This window comes from Triticum aestivum, chromosome 5A (assembly GCF_018294505.1).
Source record: "Triticum aestivum cultivar Chinese Spring chromosome 5A, IWGSC CS RefSeq v2.1, whole genome shotgun sequence".
Lineage (NCBI taxonomy): Eukaryota > Viridiplantae > Streptophyta > Magnoliopsida > Poales > Poaceae > Triticum > Triticum aestivum.
In genome coordinates this window covers 438,453,723-438,470,402 of record NC_057806.1, presented here as the reverse complement: position 1 = coordinate 438,470,402, position 16,680 = coordinate 438,453,723, and the positions used below count along the sequence as shown (strand labels likewise).

The 16,680-nt window shown below is 47.7% G+C and overlaps 1 long non-coding RNA gene across 1 annotated transcript; it reads right to left on the bottom strand.

Moving 5' to 3' along the window:
• Positions 1-11,873: 11,873 nt before the first annotated feature.
• LOC123103842 (uncharacterized) lies at positions 11,874-15,035 on the bottom strand. The gene is made up of 3 exons (XR_006449994.1): positions 14,669-15,035; positions 14,521-14,573; positions 11,874-12,853 (listed from the first exon to the last, which is right to left on the bottom strand). It is a non-coding gene; the product is annotated as an uncharacterized lncRNA (long non-coding RNA).
• Positions 15,036-16,680: the final 1,645 nt, after the last annotated feature.

The window sequence follows — 16,680 nt, the reverse complement described above, 5'->3', positions numbered from 1 at the left end:
AATGGTGTGTCCGAACGTCGTAACCGTACTTTATTAGATATGGTGCGATCTATGATGTCTCTTACCGATTTACCACTATCGTTTTGGGGTTATGCATTAGAGACAGCTACATTCACGTTAAATAGGGCACCATCTAAATCCGTTGAGACGACACCGTATGAACTATGGTTTGGCAAGAAACCTAAGCTGTCGTTTCTTAAAGTTTGAGGTTGCAATGCTTATGTGAAAAAGTTTCAACCTGATAAGCTCAAACCCAAATCGGAGAAGTGCGTCTTCATAGGATACCCAAAAGAAAATGTTGGGTACACCTTCTATCACAGATCCGAAGGCAAGATATTCATTGCTGAGAATGGATCCTTTCTAGAGAAGGAGTTTCTCTCGAAAGAAGTGAGTGGGAGGAAAGTAGAACTTGATGAGGTAACTGTACCTGCTCCCTTATTGGAAAGTAGTTCATCACAGAAATCTGTTCCTGTGACTACTACACCAATTAGTGAGGAAGCTAATGATGATGATCATGTAACTTCAGATCAAGTTACTACCGAAACCTCGTAGGTAAACCAGAGTGAGATCCGCACCAGAGTGGTACGGTAATCCTGTTCTGGAGGTCATGTTACTTGACCATGACGAGCCTACGAACTATGAGGAAGCGATGATGAGCCCAGATTCCGCGAAATGGCTTGAGGCCATGAAATCTGAGATGAGATCCATGTATGAGAACAAAGTATGGACTTTGATTGACTTGCCCAATGATCGGCGAGCCATTGAGATTAAATGGATCTTCAAGAGGAAGACGGACGCTGATAGTAGTGTTACTATCTACAAAGCTAGAATTGTCGCAAAAAGGTTTTCGACAAGTTCAAGGTGTTGACTACGATGAGAGTTTCTCACTCGTATCTATGCTTAAGTCTGTCCGAATCATGTTAGCAATTGCCGCATTTTATGAAATCTGGCAAATGGATAAACAAAACTGCATTCCTTAATGGATTTATTAAAGAAGAGTTGTATATGATGCAACCAGAAGGTTTTGTCAATCCTAAAGGTGCTAACAAATATGCAAGCTCCAGCGATCCATCTATGGACTGGTGCAAGCATCTCGGAGTTGGAATATACGCTTTGATAAGTTGATCAAAGCATATAGTTTTATACAGACTTGCGGTGAAGCCTGTATTTACAAGAAAGTGAGTGGGAGCACTACAACATTTCTGATAAGTATATGTGAATGACATATTGTTGATCGGAGATAATGTAGAATTATTCTGCAAAGCATAAAGGAATGTTTGAAAGGAGTTTTTTCAAAGAAAGACCTCGGTGAAGCTGCTTACATATTGAGCATCAAGATCTATAGAGATAGATCAAGACGCTTGATAAGTTTTTCAATGAGTACATACCTTGACAAGATTTTGAAGTAGTTCAAAATGGAACAGTCAAAGAAGGAGTTCTTGCCTGTGTTACAAGGTGTGAAGTTGAGTAAGACTCAAAACCCGACCACGGCAGAAGATAGAGAGAGAATGAAAGTCATTCCCTATGCCTCAGCCATAGGTTCTATAAAGTATGCCATGCTGTGTACCAGACCTATTGTATACCCTGCCCTGAGTTTGGCAAGGGAGTACAATAGTGATCTAGGAGTAGATCACTGGACATTGGTCAAAATTATCCTTAGTGGAATAAGGATATGTTTCTCGATTATGGAGGTGACAAAAGGTTCGTCGTAAAGGGTTACGTCGATGCAAGTTTTGACACTGATCCAGATGACTCAAAGTCTCAATCTGGATACATATTGAAAGTGGGAGCAATTAGCTAGAGTAGCTCCGTGCAGAGCATTGTTGACATAGAAATTTGCAAAATACATACGGATCTGAATGTGGCAGACCCGTTGACTAAACTTCCCTCACAAGCAAAACATGATCACACCTTAGTACTCTTTGGGTATTAATCACATAGCGATGTGAACTAGATTATTGACTCTAGTAAACCCTTTGGGTGTTGGTCACATGACGATGTGAACTATGGGTGTTAATCACATGGTGATGTGAACTATTGATGTTAAATCACATGGCGATGTGAACTAGATTATTGACTCTAGTGCAAGTGGGAGACTGAAGGAAATATGCCCTAGAGGCAATAATAAAGTTATTATTTATTTCTTTATATCATGATAAATGTTTATTATTCATGCTAGAATTGTATTAACCGTAAACATAATACATGTGTGAATACATAGACAAACAGAGTGTCACTATTATGCCTCTATTTGACTAGCTCGTTGAATCAAAGATGGTTAAGTTTCCTAGCCATAGACATGAGTTGTCATTTGATTAACGGGGTCACATCATTAGAGAATGATGTGATTGACTTGACCCATTCTGTTAGCATAGCACTTGATCGTTTCGTTTGTTGCTATTGCTTTCTTCATGGCTTATACATGTTCCTATGACTATGAGATTATGAAACTCCTGTTTACCGGAGGAACACTTTGTGTGCTACCAAACGTCACAACGTAACTGGGTGATTATAAAGGTGCTCTACAGGTGTCTCCGAAGGTACTTGTTGGGTTGGCGTATTTCGAGATTATGATTTGTCACTCCGATTGTCGGAGAGGTATCTCTGGGCCCTCTCGGTAATGCACATCACTTAAGCCTTGCAAGCATTGCAAATAATGAGTTAGTTGCAGGATGATGTATTACAGAACGAGTAAAGAGACTTGCCGGTAACGAGATTGAACTAGGTATTGAGATACCGACGATCGAATCTCGGGCAAGTAACATACCGATGACAAAGGGAACAACGTATGTTGTTGTGCGGTTTGAGCGATAAAGATCTTCGTAGAATATGTGGGAGCCAATATGAGCATCCAGGTTCCGCTATTGGTTATTGACCGGAGACGTGTCTCGGTCATGTCTACATAGTTCTCGAACCCGTAGGGTCCGCACGCTTAACGTTACGATGACAGTTATATTATGAGTTTATATGTTTTGATGTACCAAAGATTGTTTGGAGTCCCAGATGTGATCAAGGACATGACGAGGAGTCTCGAAATGGTCGAGACATGAAGATTGATATATTGGAAGCCTATGTTTGGATGTCGGAAGTGTTCCGGGTGAAATCGGGATTTTACCGGAGTACCGGGAGGTTACCGGAACCCCCTGGGGGCTTAATGGGCCTACATGGGCCTTAGTGGAAATAGAGGGAAGCAAGGGGAGTGTGGGGCGCGCCCCCCCAAGGCCCAAACTGAATTGGTTTAGGGCAAAGGGGGTCGGCCCCCTCTTTCATTCTTCCCATCTCTCTTTCCTTTTCCCGAATCCTATTCCAACTAGGAAAGGGGGGAGTCCTAATCCCGGTGGGAGTAGGACTCCTCCTGGCGCGCCCTCTCCCTGGCCGGCCGCACCCCCCCTTGCTCCTTTATATACGGGGGCAGGGGGCACCCCATAGACACAACAATTGATCGTTTGATCCTTTAGCCGTGTGCGGTGCCCCCTCCACCATAGTCCACCTCGATATTACTGTAGCGGTGCTTAGGCGAAGCCCTGCATCGGTAGAACATCAACATCGTCACCACACCGTCGTGCTGACGAAACTCTCCCTCAACACTCGGCTGGATCGGAGTTCGAGGGACATCATCGGGCTGAACGTGTGCTGAACTCGGAGGTGTCGTACGTTCGGTACTTGATCGGTCAGATCGTGAAGACGTACGACTACATCAACCGCATTGTGCTAACGCTTCCGCTTTCAGTCTACGAGGGTACATAGACAGCACTCTCCCCTCTCGTTGCTATGCATCACCATGATCTTGCGTGTGCGTCGGAATTTTTTTTGAAATTACTACGTTCCCCAACACTTAGATCACGTGCTACTCCGCACCGAAGTTCGAGTTCGCCGTTGCCATGGCGGACACGGCCTCCTCACTTGCGTGCTTGTCGTAGATTTGGCCCTCCGCTAGCCGGTGCTGCTCGAGGAGGAACAAATTGTACCTCTGCTCCTCTTGAGCCTGTCGGAACACCGACACAAGCTCCTCCTCCTCCGCCATGGCAGCGTCGTAGTGGGCCTGCGCCTGCTCCATAGTCAGGCTGATATGCACCGATGCGGGGTTCGGGGCCGTGTCGTCATCGGAGCCCGTGGGGTCGCCGTCGGAGCCTCGAGCGAGCTACTGGAATGCCCTGCTTGATCTGCTTGGCATGGTGGGACAGCCAGGCGGCTGCAAGGACGGCCACCTCGTGTTTCATCTCCGGCAACAGACTATCCCACAGAGCATTCCCGCTCGCGGTCATGGGGATGTGGAGCAAAGGGAGGAGGATGTGTTGTGGAGATATCTGGGTGTGGCTGCCTTTAATAGCGGATTTCGGCGAGGCCAAGTGTCTAGGTGCGTCAATGCGTGGCGCCAGAGTTGGTTCCTCGTCTGGCGAGCCTACTTAATGGCGGCATACAGATGGACGGGCATTGTACGGGCGTGCTAGATATCCGTCCCGTCCTAAATAACAAACTCCACTCTGACATTGAACAAACACGGACACCGGGAACGTGGCGTGGGTGGCTCCCTCAGCCGGTGCGACGCTTCAATGCCGGCGCCAGTCAGAGGTCGCTTCCGCTCTGGACCGACGTCATTGCGGAGGGGCCGCTCTGCATGGGCATGAATGCAGGCAGCTGGTGTCGGGTGGGAACACACGCGGGCGAGGGAGGAGGGTTTTTTTGCTGGCTGGGGCGGACAGAAATGGGCGTGGTATCGATCTGGACGCTCGCAAAGCCCTCCTAATTTGTCTTTGGTGTTCGGGAAAAAGCACGTCTAGACTTTCCAAGAACCGATATAGATCCGTGTTGGATGACAAAACACATTTGGACAGCGCGGTCCGAACTTACGCAGACGGTTTATGGGTCGGCATCGGAGATGCCTGCTCTTTCCATTATTGTGGTTGCTACCAGCAAAATCAAGGTCAACTATGTTAAACGACCCGGTGTTGACTTTTGAAGCATAGGTGCATTGAAACACTTTATTTTAAGAAGACTAAAAATGGCATCTAAAAGTTTTAAAAAGAACTTAACTTTTTAAACAAATGAAATACATATTGATGTTCTCTATGTAATGTTAATTTCCGCTCAATAATACATTACATTATATATGCTACATAGAAAACGAAAATTCAGCCCAAAAACAAAGAAAACCCATTTTTGTGCATGTATTGATGAAACTTTGTACATCCCTAAAGGTACTAAGCTCCCTAGGGAGGGAGCTTTCTCAGCCCTCCTCTTTTATTGACCATTAGATCCAGATTGAAATGATCTGGATCATCTAAGAGCATCTCCAGCCGCGCCCCCAACAGGCCCCCATGTCACTTTTTTGGCGCCGGTGCAAAAAAACGTCTTAGTCGCGCCTCCAAGACGTCAAAAAGCGCCGATTCGCCCCGTTTTGGGCCCGGTAGGCCGAACTCGACGCACTGGGGGGCGATCGGGGGCTCTGGCGCAAGGGAAAAGCGCGGCTGGCCCACACCGTCAGGTGAAAAGTCAAGTTTTTCTTCCCCGACTCGCCTCCCACCCCCCGCGCCCTCAGCCGCCACTAGTTGTATCCCGGCACAGCCCGCCACCCTTCACCGCTAGATAGCCAATCCCCGCTGGAAAAATAGTAGAGGTTCGCCAAGGCAGCCCCTCCACCAACAGCTGGGCGTTTCCGGCCGCGGAGGGGCAGTTTAGCGGCGGGTACACGCCCTCCGGGCGCAAGGTGTTCGGTGATTTGCCTGCCTCGGCGATGGACTCAGATGACGAGGAAGCGCTCGCCGCACTGCTGGAGGAGGAAGCCGAGGCCGATGTCCAGGAAGAAGAGGATCTCATGGTGCTCACCGCCCTCGCCCAGCTGCTGGCGAGCAATGAAAAGCCGCGGCGAGGTGTCTCGGCGCCGGGGCGGGTGAAAGCAAAGAACCGGCATCGTCTCGAAGGCTACTGCATGCTCTACTCCGACTACTTCACTGACGCTCCACTGCATGGCGACAAGACATTTCGGCACTGTTATCGGATGAGTCGAAAGCTTTTTCTCGGGATTGTGAATTCCATCCGGGAGTTCGAAAACTACTTCAAGTGCAAGAAGGATTGCACTGGCAAACTTGGATTCACCTCGATCCAGAAGTGCACGACAGCGATGAGGATGCTTGCATATGGAGCTCCCGATGATTCGCTCGACGACTATGGGCGCATGGCCGACTCCACCACCATTGAGTGTTTCTACAAGTTCTGTCAGGCAGTCGTGGCAGTGTTTGGGCCGCAATACTTGCGAACACCCAATGCGGAAGACATTGCTCGGATCCTAGCACAGAATGCAGCAAGAGGATTTCCTGGGATGCTTGGAAGTATCGACTGCATGCATTGGAAATGGAAGAACTACCCATTTGGTTGGCAGGGGATGTGAAAGGCGCCAAAAGCGGTTGCAGTGTGGTACTTGAGGCGGTGGCCACAGGACCTCTGGATTTGGCACTCCTTCTTTGGTATGCCAGGAACTCACAATGACATCAACGTGCTGCAGTGCTCCCCTATCTTTGCCAAGCTTGTTGAAGGCCATTCTCCTCCAGTGAACTTTGAGCTCAATGGGCGGCACTACAACAAGGGGTACTACCTAGCTAATGGCATCTATCCGAGATGGTCTACATTTGTAAAGACTATCTCAAACGTTGTGCCAGGAGGCAAGAAGTCCCACTTTGCCAAGGTGCAGGAGGCTTGCAGGAAGGATGTCGAGCGGGCTTTTGGTGTTCTCCAATCTCGATTTGCTGTTGTCCGCTACCCTACTCAGACCTGGTCGAAAGATCAAATGTGGGAGATCATGACTTGCTATTGTTAAGGCATATCTTTCTCGATGTAGTTTTGGTGATTGATGATAACAGGTTTGCAGACTAGTAGTGTGCTTTGAGCATTTCAGAGATTCATCCTTTGGCACGAGACGATTTCTTTCCCCTCAGAGTGTTTTTTAAGACGGTGTAGCTCTTTCGTTTCTTGTTTGGTGAACTAGTTTCGTAGGAGTCACCGTACTATCGAGAGGGGGTCCACTTTGGTAAGGCTAGGGTGGAATCATCACGTACACTTCCGTTTCACACCCTCTGGGCCTTCCCGCGTTGTTGGAGGTTTGATTCCCTGCTGGATGGGCAGTCTTTGGCCCCAGCGGTAGTACTGCGGTGCCCAGCGGTATTAGCGCTTGAGGGTCCTCAGCGGCAGTACCGCTGCGGTACCGGGTCACTACCATCTCGACTCGAGGGGGGCGCATCTCGTGTCGAGTTGAGCGGCACTTGAAGCGGTAGTAGGTGCGGTAGTACCGCTCGAGAGCGGTAGTACCGCCCTACCACCGCGGCAGTACCGCGCTGGGCACGGTCCCTCCTCTACCTTCAAGCCCTCCCAGGCTGGGCGGTAGTACCGCAAGGGGGAGCGGTAGTACCGCTGCCCCCTGCGGTAGTACCGCCCTCTGCGGGGCTGTTTTGGAGGTAATGGTTGGATGGGGCCCTTTAGTATAAAAGGGGGTCCCCTTCTTCCTCGTTGACCCACATCTTTCCCCATAAGCTCCATTAATGCTCCAAGCTCCATTTTCGCCCGATCTCTCTTCCTAGCCAATCATACTTGTTGATTTGCTCGGGAGTGGTTGAGAAGGCCCCGATCTGCACTTCCACCAAGAGAAATTTGATTCCACCACCAATCCCTAGCGGATCTTGTTACTCTTGGGTGTTTGAGCACCCTAGACGGCTGAGGTCACCACGGAGTCATAGTCCATTGTGGTGAAGCTTCGTGGTGTTGTTGGGAGCCTCCGATTAAGTTGTGGAGATTGCCCCAACCTTGTTTGTAAAGGTCCGATCACCGCCTCCAAGGGCACCAATAGTGGAATCATGGCATCTCGCATTGTGTGAGGGCGTGAGGAAAATACGGTGGCCCTAGTGGCTTCTTGGGGAGCATTGTGCCTCCACACCGCTTCAACAGAGACGTACTTCCCCTCAAAAAGAAGGAACTTCGGTAACACATCCTCGTCTTCACCGGCTCCACCCTTGGTTATCTCGTACCTTTACTTGTGCAAGCTTATTAGTGTTACTTCCCTTTCTTGCTTGTGTGCTTGTTGTTGTTGCATCATATAGGTTGCTCACCTAGTTGCACTTCTAGACAACCTACTTTGATGCAAAGTTTAATTTGGTAAAGAAAAGCTAAAAATTGTTAGTTGCCTATTCACCCCCCCCCCCTTCTAGTCAACCATATCGATCCTTTCAGATGTGTCATCTTGCACAACATGATCGTCGAGCGCGAGCAGGAAGAGCCAGTGTTTGACACTGTACCATACTGCCGGCAGGGTCCTCTAGCCGAAGTTGATCATCAGCTACCGGCAACCTGGACTGCCTACCTCAGTATGCGTCAGGAAATCCGAGACCCACAGGTGCACATCAAACTGCAGCAGGATCTGGTGGAGCACCTATGGAGGCTCACGGGCGACGCTGGGCTCGACGTGTGATGAAATATGAGTTTTTATTTGTTGAACTATATAATTTGTATTGAACTATTTGTTGTTGCACTATTTTGTTGAACTATTTGATTTTCTGTTATGAACTATGTGATAAAAATATATTTATGTTCATAATTGAACGCTGAGCCACGATGAACCGCGCCGAATATGGGCCGATTTTCGCCCATATGTGGCCTTTATTCGCCGAAAATGGGCCGAAAACTGGGCCAATATCGGCGCCTGGGGGCGACGACTGGACGCCCAACCGTCCCCAGCACCGATTGTATCGCCGGCTCGCCCCCAGGGGCGATTTTTATGCCTCTGGGGGGGGGGCAACGGCTGGAGATGCTCTAATACGGTGTGAACCATTTTCACTCTAGGTTTTCTCTCTCCTTACCTGCCAAAGGGAGTGACTAATAGTTTCTTTTTTACAGTTCCGACAAATAACAAGGGAGTGATTAAATGTGCATTTGAGTCACAATTCACCGGCAAAACAAAATCGGCCATATACAAATTTATAATGGTCATCCACCATACATATCACTCCACCGTCCACCGCACGGAATAAAGCTCCGAAATTCTAATACGCTTCGCCAAGGCAAGCTCATCAGCGACGACATTGACAACCGTCGTGGCTAGCTCTCATGCCACCATCTTGGACACCTTCACTCACTGGTCCCGTTGTTGCACACGTAGAAAGTGGTTGTTATCGTTCTCAACGTGCTCCAGGTACACCCGCGCCTTGATGCATGTCGAGCCCCCGCCACTGAAGCTCTCCACCACCAAGCGATCGGCATGTTAGTTGGCAGGACATAAGGAAATACAAGTTGTTAGTTTGATTGCCCTTCATGTTATCTATAACGAAGCAATATATTCAAACACGTACAACAAGGCAATAGATTCAGACGATGGCGGCAATGAATACTAAGCTCCCTTGGGAGGGAGCTTTCTCAGCCCTCCTCTTTTATTGATTGTTAGATCTAGATTGAAATGATCTGGATTATCTAATAGAGTGTGAACCATTTTTACTCTAGGTTTCCTCTCTCCTCGCCGGCCAAAGGGAGTGACTAATAGTTTCCTTTTTACAGTTCTGACAAATAACAAGGGAGTGATTAAATGTGCATTTGAACCACAATTCACCGGCAAAACAAAAAACGGCCATATACAAATTCATAATGCTCATCCACCATACATATCTTTCCACCATCCACCGCAAAAAATAAAGCTCCGAAATTCTAATACGCTTCGCCAAGGTCAGCTCATCGGCGACGACATCGACAACCGCCGTGGCTTGCTCTCACGCCACCATGGACACGTTCACTCACTGGTCCCGTTCTTGCACACGTATAAAGTGGTTGTTATCGTTCTCAACGTGCTCCAGGTACAAAAAGTTTCATGTTCTTGCCAGTGTTTAAACATGTACAAAAAGGCAAAAGATTTAAACGATGGTGACGAGGAATTTACCAGTGTTTTGAGAGAGATGCTCTTGCCGTGCTCCTTGATATCCATGTTCACTAAAGCCCGATATGGCGGCTTATTTCTCATAACCATGACCGACCCCAGAGACCTTTGTGATGAATTTTGCATCTTTTAAGTTGTTGGGTAGGCCCTATCGTACGTTGTGTCCTGAGTTTTTTTAGATCATATTGTGGTAGAGCTAAGGGCATCTTGAAGGACAAAAACGGACATCCACATAGCCAGGCGAGTGTTGGTCCTCCAAAGTTACACCTCAGATATCACCTACTCGTACATATGAAAACAGAGCCAATGCTTATGATTGACAATAAAGGTGTTTCTTGTTGGGATGCTGACAAATATACACAACATGAATACACATGATAAACTTTTCCTCGAAAACCTAAACCTCTGGTGATGGCTAGGGCGACTTGGGTTATGAGGGGAACCGTCTTTCAGCGTCGTCCTACAGCGGCTCCCCTCCGTCGATGACCTCTCGGACGTTCATGGTGAGGGGGGTCAACGGAACCCACGTGCACGGATCGTGTAGCTTTAGGTTTCGAAAATGATAAAATCCAAACGTCAGATTTTTGACCATGACAAATCGAACGTTTTTATGACAATTCGCGAGGATGGCAACTTTAGTTGGCAAGCATGTTAATTTTCTGGCAAAAAAAAAACTGAGGGCAGACTTGTCATGCTTACCAACTAAATTTTCCATGATCAATAAATATACATTTCCACAAAAAATGTTCGATTTGCCATGGTTAAATCCCGAACGTTCGGGACTTATGGGCATCCTTAGGTTTTAGGGGCTTATTATCTTAGTTTTTTTGTTGTCAATGGACGTCATGGCTTCGGCAATGGCGGCGGCGCCGCCGAATAATAAAGCTTTAGATCCTTCCCCTCATTGGTGGGTGCTAGATTTGGTTGCTAGTTTGTTCAAGTAGAGATGGTGTGGTAGGGACGGCCCCTATGGTGGACTTGAATTCTGGGGCTCCCTGTTGCGACATCTACTCTAAGCGTCGGCGTGGAGCTCAGGAGGTAGTGCAAGAGCGAAAGCAGATAGTGGCCTGCTTCAACGACAACTGGAAAGCAATGGATCATGTGCCGGGTTCGTGGTTGGTTGCTAACGGGTATGTTTTCCTCCTCCGACATCATTGTCGAACGGGGCTGTCAGATCAGGAGTTCGCTGGCGTGTCCGAAGTGCTGCCCCGGACAAATTCTTTCAATGTCAATGGTTTCACCCTTGATAAGCTACCTTGGAGGTTCAAAGAACTGCATAGCAATGGAGTCACGCCAAACTTAGGTGAAGAGGTTATCAATCACATTATATTTTGGTGGTTGTCGCGGTAGTGCGGGAGGTGATGAGCGTTGTTGTCAAGTTTAGGGGATTCTTCAGTCTTGATTATAATTTGCCTTCTTGGCTGATGGTCCTTTGTGTAAAGGCTGAAATTTTACTATTTTGTCAGATCAGCGTTTACATGGCTTGTAACTTAATCTTTGTTCCAGACACGTATTACCATGAAAGAAAAAGATGTTTCTTGGTAAACTGCAAGGAAATTTCTAGCCTATTGGCCTCATTTGGTTGCAAAGTGAAAATATTCCAGGGTAGTAATCCCACGAGGGGGACTTTCCATGGTCATAGGAAATCCTCTCCCGCCACCGGGGGAGATCTCCACGTGAGTTTGGAGACAAGGGGGAGGGGAGGGAATCACCTCAGGGAAGTGCCAAATTTCTTAGAAAAGAAAAGTAGTATTCAAAAACCATGAAAACTAATTCCTTTTTTTGTTTTTTTTCTTACAGAATCATCATAGCAGTACGGAAGTAAGTAAATTTCTAATTTCCATGCAAAAATTCAGAAATAACAGAACAATGGAGAATAATTCTGTAATTTCAAGGATAAACCAGGAAATATGAAACACACATCATCAGTAAAAAATACTTCAGTCCACATCACACATGCTGACCATAAATAACATAACACTGAGGATAAATTCTGGTGTGCTAATTGTTGTTTAACATTTTTTAGACAAAAGGCATCAGCCGAGCCTGAGATGGGGCTCGAGCCTAGCCCGATTTTGAATTAACAAAGCCATCAACTGGCAGATTACAAGCAAACGCCCTCATGCAAAAGAAAGAACAACACGGCGGTAAGATACATAAACGATGGACAACACCAAACTACTCCTCACACGCTACGGAAACTGAAGATGATCAAAAGAGAACGAAGCCGAAGACACCAAGGACCTTCTCCAAGAATGCTGCACCAAGAACAATATCACACTGGCTCGGAGGAGAGAGGGGCCGACACCAGCGGGGCATATGCTGTCACCATGCACCTACGGGCCTCGACACGACACATCAGGTACACCATCTTCGAAGAAGGCCACTACCTGCTTGCCTGGATCGAAGGCGCCGCACCGTCGCAAGATGAGACGGATGCCGCCGGAAGATGGCCACATAGAGAAGGTCAGTGCATCCCCAACAAGACGCCGGAGGCTCTCCTTGAGCAGAACATCGCTGCTGCACACATCCAAGACGGAAGGCTCACAAACGCCAGCAGACCACAAAGGCTGCACCGTCGCTAGGACAAGAGGGCCACACCGTTAGGACAAGAGGGCCACACCGTCGCTGCCGCCCACCACCCACAAACGCCAGCAGACCACAAAGGCTCACAAAGCGGAGCCTTCAAGAAGGGAACAGCGTCGAGAGCACCGCCGCCGCCCAACAAAGTTAGGGCTTTCGCCCGGGAGACCTAGGGGCAGGGGAAGTGAGAGGATCAGTCCATACCGACGCCTCCAAGGAGGGGAACGACACATTTAGTTCCATTAAAAAGATGTGCATATGTGACTGATCCATGCTGAAATGCATTGTCACTGGAATAATCACTCTACTGAAACTTCCACCATCAACTTCTTTGAACATTTTCATTGGTTAGCTTTAGGAAACCTGCAAATCAAAAAAGAACAATATAGTTACTATACAATATCACATTTTAAACTATATATAATCACATATGCATGGTTCTCAAAGAAATAGATGCAAACATAATAAGACAGACTTATTTATGTTCTAATAAATAAAATATTGTTCCCTTTTGTTAGCGAATGTGTGTTCGGGCTGTATGTACGTGCCCACTTTGTAGGACTAGCGTTGAGTTAGTTAGCCCAGATTGATTAATGTAAGAGTGTTGCACGGCCTCTCTCTCTCTGCTTGCTTCGACTCCAGCACCTTTGATTCCTAGACGACCACGGCATGAAAGCCATCATTTGGCAAGAAAAGAATGTTACACTGAAACCAGCTTGAAAATAGTCCTCGAAGCTTTTCAATTGTATAATATTCAGAATAATATACACTGTCATGCCAGTTTCCTAGGAGTGGCAACATTAAGATCAACACCCAGATGCATATATCTAATCAGCACAAGATCCATATATACCTCATTTGCCCACATGTGCATAGATGACTATCTAATCAGCACACAACTGGATGCATATTTCCAAGAAAACTGACATACATGGTATAGGGCTAGGGCTACAGATTATTTCAGGCGACAACCTTCAAAAATTCTTCATGGATGAAGGGCCAAGAACACAACTGCTCTAGATCTTAGTGTACAAAATAAGATAGAAACATTTCTTGGAAGATCCGGAATATAGCATCACATAACATCTAGGGGAGAGCAGGAGGAGGGGACAAACTTTGGTTGAAGGAAGAGGAAGACAAACACCGGGTCGTCATGATGAAACTTTGGTTGAAGGAAGAAAAGAACACATAATAAATGAAGAACACAAGAAGAGGAAGTGCATTAGCTACTAGGCTTGCTCCCAATAAAACTAACCACAAAGATGGAAGTGCATTAGCTACTAGGCTTGGTCCCAACAAAACTAAGTAAACTAATTTCAACTAAAACCAGCAGCAAAAGATTCATCATGTAAACGGTCATCTCGCAAAAAAGGGTTAAAACTAGTCTGTACAAGGAGATCAAAAAGGGTCAAAACTAGTCTTGATTGCAGTAATGAAATAAAGTTCTTAAGAACATAAAAAAATTAGCAGCTACACCTTTCAGTTGAAGCAACAAATAATCTGAAAGTTGGCTTATGGATTTAGATTTCAATGACATAATACATTCATAGTTGAGAAGAACTGATTAAGTATGCACTTCCATAAAAAGCAAATGAAACAACAATACTACAAATGTTTCATAAGAAATAGTTTGTCATCAACGATAAGTATTATATATGAAACAACGTCAAGAAACCTAGGAGAACTGAAAAAGAAACAAAATCAATGCATATGAAACATTGATCTGATATATATTTCAGTTCCCTACGCACTACGGAAGACCTACTATTGACCAATGCATATGAAACTTGTTTAAAACAACATCAGTAGAAAAATATAACGATCATTTTCTGTTTCTTCTAAACTACTAAGCATTGCTTACATTTCTTTCATTTTCTAATATCCAACACTGACGTATGAATCCTACCTCCTTCTGGACAAGTAGTTTGTATAAGCAAATAAAACATTCCTGGATCTAGCATTGTGTAGTTCTTCCGGACAGCCACTAAAACATCAGCAACCAAATATTGTGTAGTGATCTAGGTGCTCACCGGTGATTGGCAATGGTGGGAATGATTTGAGAGAACAAGGCGGTGCTCACTTCCTGGATATGGATGTTCAAGTTCATCAGTGACGGTGAAGGCATGAATTCAAGAAAGACAGAGGTTGCCAAGGGGGGAGAAGGAGGAGGGGGCTAACCTTGACCGGAGGAGGTAGAAAATGACCAAAGAACTGTCGCCGTCATGGTCGCTAGAGGGGGTCGAAGCTTCGAGGTGGAGGGGAGATCCGGGGAAGGAGGACGGTGACGGCCGCGGTTAGTAGCCGTCGCTGGAGGGGAGGACATTGGATCATGAACACCTCGCTTCTGCCATCGGCGGAAGGAGCTCGGAGGCGGAGGAGGCGGCGGCGGCGGATCTTGGTCGACGGCGCGTTGTTCGCTCGTCTGCCGCTGGAGCCGTGGCTTTCCTCCCCGACCTGTCGGGTTGTAGCTTTCCTTCCCGTGGTAAGGTCATGGGTCCGGCAGGGTTAACCCTCGAAGGATAAGGTCGTGGTTCTCCGAACCGGGGAAACAGCGGGGATCGCCGCGGGATACCTTGCAACCAAACGTGGCCTTAGGGTGACTTTTTTTTTTTTGAAGGGTCCTTAGGGTGACTGTTAATGTTGCTCAAACCTTCGTTAGCAATATGTTGAAGACAGACTGATCGTCGCATCAACAATATATATATCTCGATCGTTTGGAATCAGACAAGCGTGTCCACCACTTGCACTTGCTGGTCGGATGTGGCTGGTTGGAGTTCCATTTCAATCGGGGACATCGGTGGCTGAAGGATTCGGGCCAGTTCTTTTCGGCGATTCTCCTAGAATCGCTCCCCTTCCCAGCTTCTTCGAGAATCATCACTCCATATATTTTTTACAATCCTATCTAGTTAAGGTCTAATTAGGTAGGATTGTAAAAAACATATGGAGTGGCGATTCTGGGAGAAGCTGGGGAGGGGGGCGATTCTGGTAGAATCGCCCAAAAGCCTATCACGGGGTTACCGAAGGCTGGACGCTGGAGATCGATGGCGGTCCACATCCATCAATACATCCAGGGCGTGTTTGGTTGCCCGCATGCAGCCCAACCAGACCCGCGCGGGATGTGTGCGGCCTGTTTGGTTGGCTGAGCTGCATGCGGTTTGAGGCCCGCACGAACCTCAAAGCAGCCCGCAGCCTGGCCCGGCGGAAACTGCCGAATCGGCAGTTTCTCGCGAGCCTGGCCGGGCGCGGCCACGCGTGCGGGACAGTTGCACGCCTTGGGCAGAGCGGGAGACGGAGGTGATGTCTCATTACTCGCCCCCACTCTCGTGTCACCGCCCAGGCACAATGTTCTCACCGCTTCCTCTCTCTTCCTCACCACCCCTCCCTCTCCTCTACTCCAATGGCTTCGCCACGCCCACCGCCGCGCCACCCTCTGACCCCGGTCAACCAGCGCATCGCCAGCATCCAAGAGCGCTGGCTGGCCGGGCTCCAGAACTCGGGCTGCGACCTGGCGTCGACGCTGCGGGCGCGGTCCCCCATTTGCTGCCAGCCTCCACGAGCGCCCGCCAATGCGGTGTCGGTCGCTCCTGCTCCGCCGCCGATTCCGAACCTCATGGTCCTGGGCTCGGCGCCAGCGCCGTCGACGGAGCCGCCCCTTCTTGGGACACCATTGGGCTCGGGGGTTTGGCGTTTTCTCCGGTCGGCGGGCAGTCCTTCTTGACCTCCGGCATGGCGTTCAGCACGTGCTCCGGTGAGTCATATCCCCTCAAATCTTGCTCCTAGATGTAGATTTGTGGTTAATTTCTTAGGCATGTGCTAGGATTTATAGGATTCTAGCAGATCCGATTGGATGCGATCCCAATCGAATCCAATCGGACTGATCTGTTCTTGTTTTGTACAGTGTGTGTGCTACTGCTTGTGTTCATGCTAGAATGCTAGTAGTTGTGTTACATGCTAGATTCATGTTCATGCTAGAATCCTAGAATCATGCTAGTCGGAGTCCTACTACATGCTAGATTTGTGCTACATGCTAGTAGCTGTGTTCATGCTAGAATCATGTTCATGTTGAGTGATGAATGCTAGAATCATGTTGACTGATGGCATGTTCATGTTAGGATCATGTCATTGTTTCATATTGCATGTTGAAACTAGGGTTTGTGCCATGAGTGGATGTTATACATGCATGTAGTAGG